At 34.5% G+C, this 19,748-nt stretch overlaps 1 long non-coding RNA gene across 1 annotated transcript; it reads left to right on the top strand.

The window, feature by feature from the left end:
• Nucleotides 1–5,558: 5,558 nt before the first annotated feature.
• Nucleotides 5,559–9,606, top strand: LOC308188595. The gene is made up of 3 exons (XR_013945625.1): nucleotides 5,559–5,694; nucleotides 5,825–6,039; nucleotides 8,463–9,606. It is a non-coding gene; the product is annotated as an uncharacterized lncRNA (long non-coding RNA).
• Nucleotides 9,607–19,748: the final 10,142 nt, after the last annotated feature.

The following is a 19,748-nucleotide window of genomic DNA, read 5'->3' as shown; positions in this document are numbered from 1 at the left end:
TTAAATTCCTACTCTATCAAGTTAGATTAAATGGTAAATAGCACTCGAGCAATCAAAACTCTGATTTCAAGTTTCCTTTTAATGAATAAAAGGTCCCCAGAAAGCATTTCTGCATTCCTTTTCATCCAGTTTTCCCTTGCAATTCAAAAGCAAATATGACTTGTTTGTTATAACAAACTGAGGAGGAGGTGAACCAAAAGATCCACTCTTAAATGGCAATCATTGAACATACAGCCATGAATTATGCAGTGAACTTAATTTGATCCCATTCAAGGAGGGGACCTAAACCATTGCAATATTAATGTCATATTGTCCCTCCTGCGCCAGTACTGTAGGCTGACATAGTACAGCTTGGAACAAGCTCCTATTAGATGTTAACAATTTGCCATGCCGGTTAGATTCTTGTCAGATAAACTCAGAGTTAAAACATCCCATTTACTTGGTACCTTGTTTCCCAGAAAAGGAAGTTAGGAAAAAAACCACAGAAATCCAATCTGTGAAACATTAGGGGAGTCTGAAGAAATTCCTCTTTCCCCCAAGTGTGTTCTCCTGTTTTATATGTCTGAAAAGGGGATGCATACATTTGTGGTGAAAGGGTTCAAGATATCTCAGTGAATAAAAGGAATGGAGAATAAGGATACACAGCGTGCTCATCTGTGAAGGCCTGCCTATTATATATTTGTGTGGGTGTGTATATATATACACATACAAATTTTAAACCTAGTGATTCATTGGTTTTAATGTTATGAAGACATTTCCATTAGTGTTATGAATTAAAGTTGAGACACCAGCAGTAATATCTCTACCTTTTATACTTTCCCACAGAACTACTGTTCTTCAGTATTCTGTTCTTCCTTTTATTGACAGTAAAGGGCTCCTGATTTCCTAAACCATACATAATTTATTACTTAGATCTCCCTTGTCCATCATTTCATACCTGCCCCAAAATCTGCTTGGTTTTTTCTCTGCAGATTAATGTGACAAAGTATTAATGGATTGCTAGCATATGGTCCATACAAGTTCATACAAAAGCAAATCATATATTTGGTTTGTTCTTGCACGGCGGACAAATTATACTTCACTCAGCAGATGACTATTTACAGTTGTGGTATAAAAAACAAGGAGAGCATGGGACAAAATGCATGTCCTTCCAACAAGAGTACTGACAGACATTGCCTCTTGCTTGATTATAAGTATGTTAATTTGTGAGTAATCTCTTTGGAGATATATGATGTAGCTTTATGAAACGGAACCAAAGACCATGGGAACCTTCCCATCAGTTTCCAGTAGGTTTGCATCAGGTTTCTGGCACTGACTTTCCAGGTCCTGACAACTTATATGTTGAATTTTCTTAGTTCTTACTGTTTTCAATGGGAATTGAGCATTTTGTAGAATTGAGTCTTCTTGTCCCTTTGGGTTTCAAATTATGTAACAAACTAGCCACCATTAAGATGGAGCTATTTCTACACATACCAAAGTCAGTCTTTCTGTAGTACACATCTGCTGAAAAATACATATACTTACAATTCAAAGCAGAAGCTGAAATACATTATGTAATTTATCTCCAACTCAGATTCTCCTCATAATCTCTTAACCTCACTTTGCCATTTCTGGCAAAATTTTCATTTCTGATTTCATTTTCCCACTTTGTCACTTCCTAAAAATGCAGTTTTCTGATGCCAGGAGAAGTTAGTATATCTCTTGTTTCCCAGACTTTGATGTTATTTGTGATTTCATAAAGCTTCAGAGGCCACTGAAAGAAACAATGGTATCCACTGTGCTGTTGGTATACTTCTGAAACACTAGGATTGCTTTCTAAAACCACCAAGTTTGGAGCATCATTTTAAATCAGACTGAACCAATAGATTCTTTGGAATGTTGTTTCATTTGATCTCAATGATTGGATAAAAATCTTTTAGTACTTTTTATAATTCAACCCTCTAAATTTTAAAAACACACCTATGTATTTTGTGTTAGTGATTAAAAAAAAAAGACTTATTTAAATGGCATAGCAAATAAAATATGCCATAGAAGAACATGTAGCTACAAAAATTAAGAGAAACTAGGATTATTATTATTTATTTATTTATTTATTTCTGCAGTGATAGAATAGTGATTCTCCCCATTCTCTCAGTCTGACTGAAGATTGACACTGTCAATAAAGTCTTGTATTCAGTTGGTATCCGGATCATAACTTGTAAGACAAAAGTCATCGAATATATATGAAAGTTCTATCTACATAACTCAAGACTCAGTTTCAAAGTAAGGTTAAATTATCATGTACACATATTTTGGCCAGACTGCCATATTTAATGTCAGCAAACCCACTCCAAGCAATTAAAGAAACAGTCCAAAATCAGAACTGAATTTGTTTGCAGCTGTTAATGCAAAATCCAAACAAAGCCCCAGTTGCAGAGCATATCCTCTTATCCATTGTTTCTGTATAACAGTAGATTCTCATTATTATTCAGATGAGGTGGTTTAATTCTATTTCTTTGAAGATTTAAAAAAAAATAAATTATTCATCAATTTTATATTCCTCAACAGCTCTCACTATCATCTAATTTCTCATATCAACAAATACAAATTTGGAACAGCTTTTGCTTTTTTTTCCTTTAGCTGTCTAGACCATTGCTGAAGTAAAAGCTGACCAAAACTTCTGGGTTTCCATGTTCCATGCTAAGCTGAACTAAATATGATTTGGAAAATAGAATATGAAAAAACACAATAATAAGTAGTCTACAAGTTAGCAGACGTATAATGGACCTATGTAAAAATAGAGCAGAATTCTTGTAAAAAGCAGAAATCTTGATACTAGATCTATTTCTTTCCCCCCTGAAATAGAAAATGAATGCATCATTATGTAGGGAAAATAAATAAATAAATAAATAAATCAGGTCTGTTTACAGCATTTCTTCTACCTCACTTTTCACCCAGTTGAATACAAAATTTTATTAACTTGTGTAGAAAATCAAACTTCATTACAAGGATCTTGATCAGTACACTGAGCAAAATTTGATCCACAAGTGAGATATTCAACAAGAACTGGATATTAGGTTCAATGTAGTATATTAGGAAACTGCAAAGAAATGAAGAAACAAAAAATCTTACAGGACCAGTCCTCTACCAGCATTTTATTTTCTCATGAATACAAGTTGTATGACAAGTGTCTTTTCTCCACTAATATTCTTTTAGTCCAAATCTCTGATCTTAATCCTTGAACAGCTCAGGAACAGAACATTGTTCCTGTAAGCCCACTTCCAATAAATTTTAAGAGAAAGTGTACAGGGAAAAAATAAATAAATAAATAAAAGTTAAGAAAAAAAGGAAAGTCATAAAATGACTAATTAGAGAGAATTAATCACTAAGCTGTACATTTATGCCATGGCACGAGATCAAAGCAACTACTTTCGATGTGGCTGACAAGTTTATCTGTCTTGGTAGCATTCTCTCTAAACCAGCAGCAAATGATGGTGAAATATTTCTCTGCATTTCTAAAGAGAGTTCATCCTTTGGTCATTTGCAAACTTGTGTTTGCAGTTCTCTGTGGACAAGACTGCTCTAATTGCTGCTCTGCTGTAGTTATCCCTGTCTCCCAGTTTTGTCAGTGCTGTCTATGCAATGCCTTTGCTATAAACTTCTGCAGCTCTATAAAAACCACAGCCACTATTTTCAGAAATCACCTCTGTGTTACCCCAAAGTGTCTCATTTGCAATGGTCTACGTAAAAAGCCAGGATGGAAAACTTCAGGATTCCTGTGCAGAATTTTTATAGCCAGTTTGTGTGTAACAGAAGAACACCTTTAGGCCAATAAAACACATTTAGACTACCTTGAAGTCCTTCTGTAAAATTTTGCAAAACACTATTAGTAACTGGGACAAAATTGCTTTCAAGTAAAACAAAATCAGGACATAACCTCGTTACAGGGCTGCCCAACCAGAGACAGAAGACAAGTGAAATAGAACAAACTACTAAAATTCACAAAGAAAAAAAAATCACAAAGTTCTGGCTTGCTACAATGTATGCTCCTCAGAAATTCAGTGACAGTGCTTCCACTGAAGATATAGATACATAGATATATTAACCACATAGATATATTCCACATAGATATATTAACCTCATAGATATATTCCACATAGATATATTAACCTGAAAACCTGTGGTCACTGAATACAATGGATATCCATGCGCTCATGAACAAGACAGTATCCACATTCTGCCCACACCATTGTCCTTTATTTTTTTTTTTTAGAATACAGGAAAGGAACAACAAATAATATGACCACAAATACTATTTCTGCACCTTAACAGAAGAGGGAGAATGGTATAACATTTAGGTGTAAAGAAAACTAATTAATTCACATATAACATATTGCTGTTACTTACTTATCATTATAGGTTTTTGTTTTGTTTTGTTTTGTTTTTTTCCTACAGCTTACCCATCTATTGCATTTACCACAAAATTGTCTATAATACTTTTATCACTCTTCTGGTGAGCCATATCTAGTTTGTCTCCTTTGCCCGGACATGGCAGCTGTGCCAGCTGCCTTCAATTTTAATGTGAGCTGTCAGAAACAGGGACCTCAGCCATTAATTATTTTGTGAGGAGTTTCACTGTTGATCCATAAGAAGACCAAGTATTTGTGAGTTTAACATCTCCAGGGAGTATCCACAGACCATTTTCCCAGTGCAGCTGTATGTGAGGCTGCTCCAAACACACACAACTCAAAATCACCTGCTGCACTGCTTTCTCCCGTTGCAAGTTATGTATCCACTTGATGCAACCTCTGGGATACACGATAAGAACAGTACAGGGCTTCCTATGGAACACGGACAGTACATATTGACATGCATTAGATTTTTTTTCCCTTCTTCTAGAAGGTACATAGGTCTACAATTAGGTCTGCACTGTTCCAAGGTTCAGACATGTAATTGTTTTTGAGTGTGGCTTGTTTGAATTAGTAATGACTCTGGTAGGAGGGCTTCAGGGTCTGCTGAACAAACAGCTGCAACAAGCTACTCAGCTCCATTACAAGCAACATACTATCAGAGTACTCAACAACTCAGTGTGGATACAAAAAGCTATTTGTTCATACATCAGACTGGTCTAGCAAGATAATGCATGAAATAGTGAATATAACAACTATATTCCTCATAACATCCAGAAACATATTTTTCCATTCATTTGAGTTGATCCCATTTGTTTTCTAGCTTATGGCTGTGAGAGTTATGTAGCAAAATACACAGAAAACTGGAGTTATGCTTACTCTCCATTTTTATTTTTTTATTTTTTTTTTTTTTTACCAAATGAATCCATTAGCTTTATTTTCTGGATTTTTTTTTTCCATCTTTAACTATAACATTAATTTCTACTGCAAAATAAATAGTCTTCTTGCAATAGTCCCTTAAAACTTATTTAAAAGTTTCCTTTTTAGGGTCCCATTAAAATGAAAAAAAAATAAAACCTCCGCTCTCTCAGAAAGCTCTAAACAGGGAGTCAGACACCAAGTAACAGGTGAGCAAACAGCCAAATGAAGGAAGGAAGTAGGAGGACAGCGAGCTATCAGCACAGGTGTTGCTTCATAAATTGTCACAGACAGCTCAGTAATAAGGAGACAGTTTCAAGTAAGAACTTTTTGTTTGTGTTTCAGCAGAATAATTAAAAAATAAAATAAATCCAAGATGTTTTCAGTGGTAATGTTTTAGTGATGAGTGTTCTTTCCCTCAAGACCTATAAGCTCCTGTTCTATTATGCAAGTGAAAACAATGATTTTCAGGCCATAAATTTTATGCATTGGTAGATATATTCTGTTTTGTTTTCCAGGATTAGCTAGACAATGAATATTAAGTTTTATGGACAGCATGAAAATCCAAGATTTTCATATCTAGATGCATTTGGAACAAAATTAATTTTAAAAACTTAGTGAGTTGGGAAACTGAATCAAGGATCCACTTTCCTCTAATGTGTCAAAAGGTTGATACCTGAGCTGCATATTTGGAGTTCATGTCCTGCTCTGACAGACTGGATGCTCTTTCTTGGTAAGTGATTTAAATACTGGATTATAAAGTTAACATATGCTTTTCTCCCATTCCTATTGAAGGATTTCTCTCCGTCACAACAGTTCTTTCCAAGGAAATCACATATTATCAAAAAGTCATAACTATGTCTGTTATCTTCTAAACATATATATATATATATAAGTTACAATCTACTATTTGATTTTACTAAACATATATGTGGCAAACACTGTCTTTTTTAGCAGTCAAAAGTTCTCTCATAGGATTGTTGAACAGAGACTGACAAGTTTATCTTTTACATTTCATTAAATACTGAATTATGGTGGTAATTCAGATACTCCATTTTCAGGAATTATATATGTATATATATATATATATAGTCTTAGTCTATATATTTAGTCTTCAGAAGATTACTTTAGGAAACTGGATTGTTTTGATTCATGAGACTTGTGTTTCACTTCTATTTATAAACTTTAATACAAGCCAATCAGATTAATTCCAAATAAAAATCTTGTGAAATAATGATTAAATTAGAAAAATATGTAGTTCTGAGGTCAGGAATTTTCCCTAGCCACTGCTTTAAAAAGATGAGTCTCCTGATCTGAGAGTCTGTCCACCTTGACTTTTTTATTGTTGCATAGCACGTCATCAGTCTTTCCGGTCAAAACTGTTAATCTTCTCAATTAGTAAACAGACTAAACTTTATTGCAATTAAAATGTTTATAGGGTCCCCTGCATTGTAAACACAAATGTTATTTTTGGCTTTGTTGTTTTCCATGAATAAAAAGAGATATTTACAGAAACAGCACAGGGAAAAAAAAAAAAAAAGAAAAAAAAAAAGAAAAAAAAAACAACTGCTAGTTCAATACTTTTGGAAATATGTTGTAGTAAAAGATACTTTGCAAATGACAACGTGAGCATATTCCTGTTACTCCCTCAGTCCTCTGCTGCCAGTTTACAGAAATGTTAACAGGCTTGCCTGATCAATAATCTCTGTGGATTTCTGGACAGCAGCATCAATTATTGTGTTGTTCCCCAGTGCAAAACAGCTGCTGATATGATGATTTATTAAGCAGCATGGTTTCCCTGGATAAAGACAAAAGGCCTTATTCTTCTCACATTTTCTCATACACGAAACCAGAAGAATTTCATTGACTTCAAAGGAGCTACTCCTGTTTTACTGAAGAAGGAGGCAGATCTGAATCACGTTTGAGTCCTGTATGTTGACAGGTTAAAGAAAAGTGTATCCATTACATAGTTAGTATACAGAACAAAATAGTTCTGACCACTCATGAACTCCTCACTGGTATAAGTTGTTTATTAAAGGAAGAAAGATGTCAAAAAATGAGCAGATGAGAATACCTATAATATTTCTTCATTAATCATCTAGAAGGTCAGCCCTTAACAGCACACACTGTTGTCATGCTTAAAATCCACCACAAGCAACTAAACTGGAATACTCTTGAGGAGATGGTAACTCAATCAGGAGCAATAAGAGTCCCTATGAGGCAGGTGTTTCCTTATGCTTCTGTTTTTAAATTGTGACAAATGATTTATGCAAATCAAAATGACAAAACTAAAAGTGGCAGGTGAGAAAGAATTTTTAAGTTATGAGTTAAAAACTGTGCATATTTTTTTTGTTTGTTTTGTTTTCTCTCAGACTAATGGCAAAGTCAGAAAGAGTACTCCCAAAATCTGGTCTGGCCCATTTTCAGCTGCCATACCTTCTCTTTCACAATATAGTTCCAAAAAGGGAGAATAAATAAGTTTTATCTGAAAAGCAGTGGCAGAAAGGCAATTAAGATTAGAATTTTAGTTTCCACATTTTAACAGACTCAAACAAAACTGATTTACATTAATGGAGAATATAGTTCACTGGGAGAGCAGTGATGAAATACTTCGAAGTTTTAGACCAGAGTTATTTTCCCTCTTTGGTTTCTTTAATAATATTCAACAATGAAAGTTAAAATAATTTGATTTCCAAATAAGACCCATTTCTAAAATTACATCTTGATGGGACATTTATGTATGTATTATATAAAATTAGGGACTACTAGCTAGAAGTAAGTAATAGAAGCTGTAAATTACCAGTAAAAAGTGTTTTAGGGTGGATACAATTTTAGCCTTTGGATGAAGTATATTCATGGAATGGGATGTACAAACTGTCAGAAATTGGGCTTCCTGTAGTGCATATGCAGAATGAAAGTTTCTACATGTCATAATATCTATATTTTCTTCAGTGTCCTGCTTTTGCATAGCTAGTTTCCTTTACTAATAGCCACTACTGTTGTGACAAAATTTTCTTTTTAAAATTTCAATTTAGAAGTGTATATATATATATAATATATATTTAATATATATTATATATTTATATATATATAATATATATTTATATATATTATATATATATTTCAATTTTAAACTATGGTATTTTTTTTTTCTAGGTACTTTGATACTGGATAACACGATAAACTACATCTTCTCATATTCTATTGTTCCAAGGATGCGTCTGCCCTTTATATATTCAAAATTGAGACCAAAGTTTGTGTGAGTAATGAAGACATAATAATTTTGACCTCTGTGAAGGTCATCCAGAGTATGTACAACATAAGTTCAATAACTAAGTGGGATCATAAGAAGGATTATATGATCCCTGGCATTTAAAAGTACATCTGCATTAGGTATAAATACCCTTTTTCCAACTTCTTGTAACACTATGTTGATTGAGTTTCTGCAATATTTCATTAATTCTCCTTGACAAAATACAGAATTATTTAATACAATCAAATTATTATTAATAATAAAAGTAATCATGACAAAGACACTAATAACATTTTTGGAAAAGAAAAAAAAAGAACAAAAAATTAATTTGGAATTAAAAAAAAAAAAAAGAAAAGAAAAGCAGCTTTACTACATGTTTACAGATCAAAAATCCCCAAATTACACTGCTATGCAAAATGAGTTAAGAATAAAGGGTTAAACCAAAAACTGGGAAGCAGAGTTGTGAAGAACATTCTTCAGCAAAGGCAACTTTCACAGAAAAACAGGTGAACCCTAACAGTTAGTTGGTGAAAAACTGAAATTTACTACAAAACCTCTGGAGACTGAGAAATTTGTCAATCCATATGTGGTGCAAACTGACTTTATTAAGATCTAGGATACGCAGGCTTCAGAGAGATGGTTCAGGTAAACTGATTTTCCAGAGACTTTATCTACTGTGGGATAAAATTCTGCATGTACTTGTTTAATCCAATACACACTTCTCTGTTTTAAAATAAGGTTTATGTGTTCTCTGTGACTGGGCTTTAAGATTCTCGTACTCTGGAAGAGTGAAACAAAATAACTCATTTTTCCTAGAGTTGTTATTTCATATTAATAAGGAAAAGAAGTAGGTGGAGACAGTCACCCAAGCACAGACTAAATTGTAATTTTATTAATGTAGTCACTACTAAAATTAATTAATGACAAAGAAACATACGCATGAAGGCGTCCCATATCTGATTAGAAAAAGAAATAAAGGAAAAGATATTTAGAATACTCCGTCCAAGTATACACAACTCTCATCTTCTCTCTGGTATGAAACATACATCTGAATCTCCAGTCTCATAAATTCCAAATACATCTGACCTGTGACTCATTGGTGCCCTTCTGTTTTTGTTTGTAAAACTAGATGAATAAACATCCATTGGTTAATCAAGGATAATCTATTAAATACAGAAAGTAGTTAGTATTATTTATTACTTGCGTTAGGCTAATGTTTAAAGGCTCTTATGAAAAGCAGGCCTTCAATATACTAGCAAGTACACAAACACATCATGGGATTCTGTTCTAAGGAACTTATAATTCACATGGACAGGAAAGAAATACGGTTAAAGAATAGGTGCCAGTTTAAGAGGGCAACTATTGGTATTTCTTTACTTCTTATGTTCTATTTTGTTGCTGGGTATTAGCAGTTGAAGAAAAGATTTGATATACCTGGTGTAAATTCAAGGAAAATGCAAGTGAAAATTTCCAGCCAGCTATTTGGTGTGACTCACAATCTGATTTGTTAATACTAGACATAGGAGCACACAGGTGGAAATAGAAGCTAAAAGGCCAATGAGCACTCTGAACTTTCCCAGTGTATCACAATTACAAAACCACATGTGTTAAAGACTGGGGCTGGGTGCAAAAACATACACATGAACACACGCACACACACACAACCACAAAGCAAAATAAACCAGTGCAGCTAAATGATTTTTTAATTGGTGTTCTGTAATTTCACTTGGATTCCAATGACAAGCAGGTCAAGAGAGTGTTTCCGGCATGGTTTGAACACAGAAATGCTTTGCTGACTACTGAAATTAGCAGAGTAAGCATTGAGTAAAACCTGTTAACCAGGTGATATTTCTAATTACAATATTCCACTGAAATATTGCAGTAAATTCAATTATTATCATGTCTCCCTGTAGATTCAGGTCATTACTGGAAAATTCCGTATGTTAGCTAGTTAAAGAAAAGGCTATAATAGCAATGTAAGAATGACAAATATTCAAAGAATGATGGTGATGCAATAAAGAACCAACAGTTATATGGCAGCAGTAGCAATAGTGGAAGAAACTCATGAATCGTATTTTGGTACCTAAAATTAAAATTCTGAGGTCTGTGTGAGCTAGGTATCCTAGGTCCTTTTTTCACAGTCAGTGGAGATAAATGTGTACCTCCGAAGGGCAGCTCATCTAATCCCAAGATAAATGGCCTCCAAAGAGGCCAGAGAAACCAAGTTTGTCTGTTGTGTATCTCTCCTTTGACTTTAATGGGACTGTAGGAGGATTAGCTCCAATTTACACAAATTTATGCTGTATAATGCAACAGATAGCACTCTGTTAGACTTTTACAGCTTATTTTTGCAGGATCTTTACATACAAATTGGGTCTGCTTGCTATATACAAGTGAAAGATGGTGATTCTCCAACTCCTTTCTTAGGAAATGATGACTGAATTTGTCCTGCATTCTGCTGAGGGAAAGGTCTGCAAGTCCATTAAGACTGAGCACTGATAAACTCTGCAGGGAAGCATGGATCATCAGTATCTTCTTTTTCTGCTATTAAACAGCAGCATAAATGCCCAAGGTCACATAGGAAGTCTGAAATAACTTTGCAAAAGGGCCTGAACTTATCTTGACCATTCACCCAACACTAGACTCTTATAAGAGCAGAACAAAATTAATCTAGTGAAACTATGAGAATTACATTTAGATGACTGTACCAAGAAAAATCTGTAGTCCACATAGACTTTCTCTTACTAACAATAAAACATAAAGAAATCACATACAAAAACTAGACAAGATTAAACAGTCTAGCAGCAGTAATCATTCCCCTAGGCACAGAGCTATCTCACTGACCTTTTGCAATTTGTCTTCCTCTGGCAGAAATGATCTCACATTAAAACTATGTAAACTATTCTGAAAATCTAAATTGGAACCCCATTATAGGCATGAGGTCCTCTTTTTTTAGTGTCTTTCATATTTGATAGTGTTACTAAAGATGCAGTTTCAACATTAAAACCCTGAGGCTTTCTTCATGCATGTTTTATACTGACATATTTGGACAAATTTAACTAGAACTGTTCCTGAATGCTATCTCAGTTTAAATGAAATTACTGTGACCCTCACTGCTCTACAAAAATGCAATGTTAAACACACAAGTCACGGGACTAAAAACAACTAATGACAAGATCTGTGTGGAAGAGGAAATTACAGTCTTCATGATTAAAGATTTATAAAGGTAGCAGGAATACAGTCTCAGCTATAAGAAAAAAAAAGATAAATGCAAAATGTGGTTCAGGATCTTACACTGCATTTGGATTCTAACCTAAGAATGAACTTTTATCTCCACCCACAAAATTTTTTTTTTTTTTTTTTTCCATCAGGCACGTTCTGAGAAGGTTAGGAGATGTCTCCTTTTTAATCTGTGAGTGATCACATTTCCTTCTGAGGGTGTAAATGCTTTATTTCACTGAGGATGTGTGCTATTTATAGTAAGGAATGGACCGATGCCATACAGATATTTTCTGACACATTTCCCTCCTCCAGTTTCTCTCTAGTAAAAAGTAAGCTTCTGCCTTTTATTAAGCACCAAAAAAGGAAATAAAAATATAGACTGGCAGATCAAAGAGAATGCAGGGCATAACCACCCAGAAGATGAGCCTGCATTGTGTGGTTAGAAAATAGATGGAATAAATAGCAATGGGAGTAAGGTAGGAGAATGTGGTCCATTAGGGATGTCTAATGTGTCAGGGACCATGTAGGATGTTCTATGTTATCTGAAGCCCTGGTACCATGCAGTGTGCCCTCTGTTCCCAACTGGTAAAGCCATGGAAATGGCAGTCAGAAGCTAACTGGAGGTTACTCCCAGCAAAGCAGCTGCAGTTCAAGGAAAGACTCTTGAACACCAGCTTGCTGTATGGATGATATACTCCTTTTCCTGACCATGCAACTAAATTTGTCCTAGAAGTCCTACACTACTGGCTGATGAAAAGGAGGGCAGGGCAGGGCAGGGCAGGGCAGGAGAGGAGAGGAGAGGAGAGGAGAGGAGAGGAGAGGAGAGGAGAGGAGAGGAGAGGAGAGGAGAGGAGAGGAGAGGAGAGGAGAGGAGAGGAGAGGAGAGGAGAGGAGAGGAGAGGAGAGGAGAGGAGAGGAGAGGAGAGGAGAGGAGAGGAGAGGAGAGGAGAGGAGAGGAGAGGAGAGGAGAGGAGAGGAGAGGAGAGGAGAGGAGAGGAGAGGAGAGGAGAGGAGAGGAGAGGAGAGGAGAGGAGAGGAGAGGAGAGGAGAGGAGAGGAGAGGAGAGGAGAGGAGAAAAAAGAAGCACCTTTTATTTGCTGCCACTTTTGACTTCCCATGTATTACTCTCTTCCTTATACTTGTATTTTAGACTGCACAATCTTCAAGACAAGGACTGTCTCTTATATGGTTAGAAAGTTTCTTAGAGGTTTGAAAAATACCACTTTGGATCTCTCAGTCACCATGAACAATAGGCATCACAACTAAAGCAGTACTTTTTCCCAAATCCGAATCCCAAAGAATAAAGAAAAACTGCCAGAAATAACAGTGGCAGACAATGAAGGCATAAAGTTTGCACAAAGCAAGAAGGGAGTGCTTGATAGTGCTTGGCCGGTATTAGACAGCTCTATCATTTCAGGGCCTGGGTTTTGAAGCACATAATGCAGCAAAGATGATGAATATATACTCAATGCTTTAACTGTATGCTTGGGACAAGAATTTAGGAGGAATTTGGGTGCATCATATCTACACAGTAGTAACAGGCTCATTTCCAAAGTATGCAAGGGTAGGTCTAATATTCTGTCTCTCCTGAACCAAAATATATATAACGTTTCCTGGAATAATATTTCTCTTACATCCAACATAGCTTAGCCTAAGAATAACCTATGTCTTTTTATTTTTATTTTCTTCCCCAGAAGGCGAGAAAATATAGTATTGCTAGTGTGACTTAAAAAACTTATTCTGTGTCCTGTCACAACTTCTGAGCAATGTGTTAAATACAGGCACTATCAATTGGAAGAGATCAGAAGGTGTGATCTCATTTATATGAAGCTTAACAGCTATAAATGTGATTCCTGACACTTTTCTCTAACAGTAAATTTTACCCCAGCTGACAAGAGTATAGCTGTTTTGCAAAGGATAGACCTTATAGTTTAAATAGTTAAATTCTGTTTAACCACTTAGTTTTTAAACTGTATATGTTAATTTCTTGCAAATATAAGCATAAAAGAACACATATTTGCCTGATGTTTGAAAAATAAAAATGTTTTATAAGACATCGCTTGCCAGAGCATGCAGAAGTATCATGTATCACTACAGAAAGATAAGAAACAGACTTAAGAAACAGTCTTAAGTCTGTTTCTAGAGCAATAAAAGTTTATTTAATTTTCCGTTCTCTTTAAAAAATATCTGCTATTACTTCAAATATCTGTTGACAATTAAAAAAAAAAGACAAAATAATATAATTCAAATGTGCAAGTCTAGAGCACAGCTTTTTACATCAAATATGGTTGCTTAAAAATACACACAAAACACACACACAAAATGCAACTACCTTCCAATGATTGCAAAATACTACAGGCAGATTGGATGTGGATCAGAACTGAGAGTAAGGAAATAATAGACTTGTAAAAAATCAGTATCTGCACATAGAAACTGGTTTCTACAAAGGGCAGCCCTGGGGGAAAAATATCCCTATGAAACATTTCTGTGCCAAGTGGCACCTTTGCAAATCAACTTTATAGCAGCATCTGCTATGTCAATATCAGAGTATCAGAAAGTAGGAGGGTTTGTAACAGAGTCCACAAAAAATGTTTTTGAGCCGCCCACAAACAAACTTTGAACCTGCAAACTCTGCTCTATGCTATGCTGAGTGCATTTACCTTGCAGAAAAACAAGTAACAGACATTAAAATAAGTTGTAACCAATTTCCGCTGGCAAAATTAATTCTACTCAGATTGCTATCTGATTCATTTCTTCCTGAAATTCACTAAAAAGCAAAAAATAGCAAGTCAAATTTAAATACATATAGCCATATATACATATATATATGGTATGAGAGGAAAACTAACACAGAAAGGCCTCTATATTTTTATGCCTCAAATACAGTCCCATCTGAAATGGAAGGACAAGTAATATAGGATCACATCTTCAAAACAAATATATTTTAGAAATATCTGGGATTACACTCAACTAATTTTATTCTATGCTAATGTCTTAATTAAGTACAATTATATTTATATATATGCATTTTTAAGAAATGAAGCATAGCAGTGTGTCAGTACAGAGTATGCATGTTAAAAAGATTAGTATGCAAGACAAACCTATACCCATGATAAATCCTGATTTTATCAATATCTATTTTAAACAATTATGCTCCCTGTTTCATTTCAAATTTTATCATTTTATTAGGTTGCCTAAGTACCCTACTATGAAAGTTCTTAAACCAAAACAGTGTTAACTTAACAAATTATTATCCCTTTTACTGATGTTATTTCAAATTTATACCTCCTTGGTTTGTCTGCACTGGTCAGGATTATTTTAAAAGGCTCAAGGCTGATACTTTCAGTCTAGGAATTTTGAGTACATGGAAATTACCATTAAAAATTGAAGACTTAAGCTTAAACTTAAGTTTAAACTTACAATAGTCTGAAGTTTATAAGCTGATTTTTGATTATACAATATGTAAACTAAATTGTGTTCTGCCTAACCAATGGATAGGTTAATGGTGGAAAAGCAGAGAATATTTATCCCATTTGTTTCCTTCATTTGTTTAATGAAATTTTGTTTGTACCTGTGTAGATTTTCTAAAGACAAAGTGATCTTCTGAAGTTACCAAGGTTTGAGTTCCAGTTATAATCTATGTCCTGTGCAAGATGTCTTAGGGCAGCTTTATTTGCAAACTGTTTTGCCTGTAGCAGGCACATTCCCTAGAAGAGTGCACTACACCTTTAGAAGAATATATTACACCCTCCTTGCATGTCTGTTGTCTGACATCTCTTTAAATAAATTCTGCTCTGGGTCTGAATTAAAACACTGAAGTGTTAGTGATGGACATTAGTGTTGGATTTGCTCTTCCTTACAAGAGCTACTGTGCTGGCATGTGGTGTTCTTACAAAACTTTGCCCCACTCTCCGAAGTACACTAATGTTGACATGGTATCATTGTGTTTTGAATTTATTCTGCAGGTACAACACAGATTCATTCCTTATGTCACACTTACCTCAGTCTCAAGTCTTGCCTCTAGCATTCAAGGATCTTTCCCAGAGGACAACTGATATATATGGTCTTTGTTAGACTCCATGCATCTTTATGTATGCAAATCATATACACGAAGCTTTGTGCCTGATTTCATTTAGTAATGCATAAAAATACTGTATGTTAATTATTGTCTTACACATTTACATATATTCAGCTTAAAAAAAACACGTTTTTTTCAACTGATGCAAAATAGCGCAGATCAATTTAGCTTTCTTTCCAGACAGAAAAGGTGACAATCATCCTCCATTATTTCCATATTCTTTGAATAGGTGAAATATTTACATATTATGCATGTGTTCTGAAAAGAGTAAAGAACACGAGACTGGAATCAGTATTGGCCATTAAGCATATTGTGCTAATGCAGTCAAAAACCATAAGCAATTCTTGTCATGAATAAAACTAGCTGAAGGGCAAGTGATCACTGTGAAGAGCTGTGGCTAGTTAAGCATACCAGGTATCAATAAATACAAATCAGCAGGCCACAGCTGGGCCTTAGATTCATCGTAACAACCATGCTCAACTGACAGGGACAAACTGTACTAAGAAACAAGATAAGACTGAGCTACTTTTTACATGACATTTTGAATATAAAGTATTTAAATGATAATCCAGATTAGCTATGGTGTGGACTATTGTGTTTTCAATGAAGAATTCAAACTGTGACAAAGTAAAAGCTTTTTTGTTGCTGTTATTTTTTTCCCTTAAATCAGTAGTAAAATTCTCAATATCAAAATAGTAATAAGAGAAATTTCATAATTATCAATATAAAAAAGCACGCCAAAAATTTAGTGACACAGGATAAAACTGAATAAAAGTACCTTTCTCAGGTAAACAGAAGACATTTGCTACCTGCTTTACCATCAATTGGTTCATTGAACTGGAAGTTCTGGCAGTATTTCTGGCATGCTAATAGCTATGGCATTTCCATATGAACAACTAAAATGCTGGAATTAAACTGAAAAGTCAGTTTTATTTCATTTTTTGGGGAAAATGTGAAGGTTTCTTCATGAATCTGTTCATTGTTTCTATTTGATCACAAACTAGTACAGATAAGCTTTCCCATTACGATCAATGCTAGTTGCTATTTTTATCGTTCTTCAAAAATGAGGCAGAAACAACAACAACCACAAAAAGCATTTTTGTTCCTCTTGTGTGTCATGTTTAAAATGAATTCATTAGCAGCTGTCAGCCCTCAAGAAAGAGTGTCAACACTGATGCAGACAGCATCTATAGGTTTCATCTTACCTTCATTTATCTCTTGTCCCCATAAGGTATGAATCCATTAAAAAATAATAATAATAATAAAAAATATATATATAAAAACAAAAAAACAACTCCAGAGTAATGACTGCTTTTGTCTTCTGTTTAAGTACATTTAGAAAGTAGCTGTTCAGGCATGAATATTGGCTCCAAATGTCAATGACACCTGTTTTATTATATAAAAAAAGAACAACAAGAGAAAGAGTTACAAGTCTGAACTTTACTGTAGGTCTCTATGCTACTGTTCCCATGAAATATTACTTCCCAACAGTAATGTTGTTCTGATTTATTACGTCTGCAATAAAAAGTGCATTCCTTTGTTATATAATGAAAAATGCTCTTTCTTTAAATTTTGTTTCTGTGTAAAATGAGGCTAAGCAGATATCTTACAGGAGGTGGTTGTTTATGCAAGATGGTTGAAATGAAGAAACTGTTGCTATGGCTATAGATTATTTTCTACTGCAATTTTCAGTCATTAGCATATTCATGTGATAAAAATGGAACCATTGAAAGGCCAGTACTAGAGTCCAGCACATAGTCTTGGATTTACCTAGCAAGTTAGGTATTAGAGATGAATAGTGGTTTAAATTTGACCATGGCCCATGGATCGTCAGGCCTAGTTTCTGCAGTGAATGGAGACAACTGCATGTTTTTAGAATACAGTTCCCTATTGTCAGCAGCCTGCATCAGGAGTGGCATTTAAGAGCTACTAGATAGGCAGTAAACAGCATAATAGATTCCTTCCTCTTATGGAAAACACTAGCCTTACAGCAAATATCTAAGCATATATAGATAAGTAACTTGGAGGAGGATCTTACAGTTACATTTTTTTAATTTTACTTGAGTAAAAATTCTATTCAACTGAAGTTTTAACTCTGAAGCATCTTGATAAGTTTAGAACTTAGGATCAAATGATTGCTTGCTATCTTATACTACTTCAATTGATTTTAAAATAATATTTAAGTCCAGCAGCTTTCATTTGAAGCAAAAAATTCCCATTCACTCAGAGCTATTCCTAGTGTTCTTACAGCAATTTACATTATTAAATTACTACTTCAACTTAATAGACAGAATAGTTTGCATTATAGCGGAGAATTTCATACACTGCTTATGTAAGAATGCAGCACTTAATAGCAGATTCCATCCTCGCAGACAAAACTAAGGGCTATAAATTTAGGTATTCTGCATTCATTATGTATTTTAGTAGAAAAGTTAGGGTTTGTTATTACATATGCATATTGAATAGAATCATAGAACCATTTAGGTTGGAAAAAGCCTTAAAGATCATCAAGTCCAACTACCATCCTTACTAACCTATCCTAGTAACATCACTAAACCATGTCCCTTAGTGCCACATCTACATCTTTTCCACCTCCACGGATAGAGACTCCACCAAGTCCCTTGACAGTTCATTCCAATCCTTGTCCACCCTCTCCATGAAGAAATTCTTCCTAATATCCAATATAAACCTCCCCTATCACAACTTGAGACTGTTTCCTCATCCTATTACTTGTCACCTGAGAAAACAGACCAACACCCTCCTTGCTGCAACCTCCTTTCAGAGAGTTGTAGACAGTGATGAGATCTCCCCTCAGCCTCCTCTTCTCCAGACTAAACAAACCCAGCTCCTTCAGTTGCTCCTCAAAAGTCTTGTTCTCTAGTCCCTTCACCAGCTTTGTTGGTCTTCTCTGTATATGCTTGAGGAACTCAATATCCTTCTTGCAGTGAGGGACCCAAAACTGAACACAGTATTTGAGGTGTCGTTGCATTTTATATTATATTTGCGTCACACATATATGTATAGCAATCTTTTTAAACAACGTTTCACAAAATTAGCTGTTGTTAAAAGTCACCTCATTTGATTTTTTTTGCCCAGATGGGACTTGGTTTTCCCTCTGCTAATTTTGCTGGCACCAAAAGCAGAGAACAGGAATGTGTCCTCTTCTCTACCAATGGTGATTCAAGAGAAAGCTGAACACCTGAGTTCATGTGTTGAAGGATCAGAGCTTTTCAAACACATGCTGTTTTTTTTCTTACTCATGGAAATTAGATAAAATTTTAGATAAGTAAGACATTTAAAATATTTTCTTGAAAAGCAATTGATAAATGAGGCTAGCTGAAAAACAAGGGGAATATTAGCAAATGATTCATTGAAATATTTTATAAATTGTTGAAGAAGTAATTTGCTCATAAAGCATCTTATGCTTATAAAAATGTTATAAAAGTTTATTTTAAAATATATTTTTACTTTTATTTTTTCAAAATATTTCAACAAATTTTTTTATAAATTCTAATTTAATTATTAATTTTTAGGCATGGTGAACAAGGTACGACTACATGTTTCAGTACCATGCTTCCCACTAAAAACAGTAATTCTGTTATGCTAATTGCTATTACTCTAATAATATAGCTTTACCTCTGTATTATTAGAAGATGAAGTCATTTTACAATGCTACCATTCTTTACTTCTAAAACCAAGTAATTATGTTTATGATTTTGTTTCCATTGAAAGCATTTGTAGAACTTTAATAACTTCAAACAATTTGAAGATTTCTACTTATTGCACTAGTACAATATGTATTTTCTTTGTTTTCAGTGTTTGAAACTGAACACAATATTAGCAAAATAAAAAATTGATCTGCAATAATCTTTCAAGCTCTATGACAATG

This window comes from Anser brachyrhynchus, assembly GCF_964034855.1.
Source record: "Anser brachyrhynchus genome assembly, chromosome: 1".
In the NCBI taxonomy this organism is placed as follows: domain Eukaryota; kingdom Metazoa; phylum Chordata; class Aves; order Anseriformes; family Anatidae; genus Anser; species Anser brachyrhynchus.
Note: the sequence above shows the minus strand (reverse complement) of the source record. Positions and strands in the feature narration are given on the sequence as shown.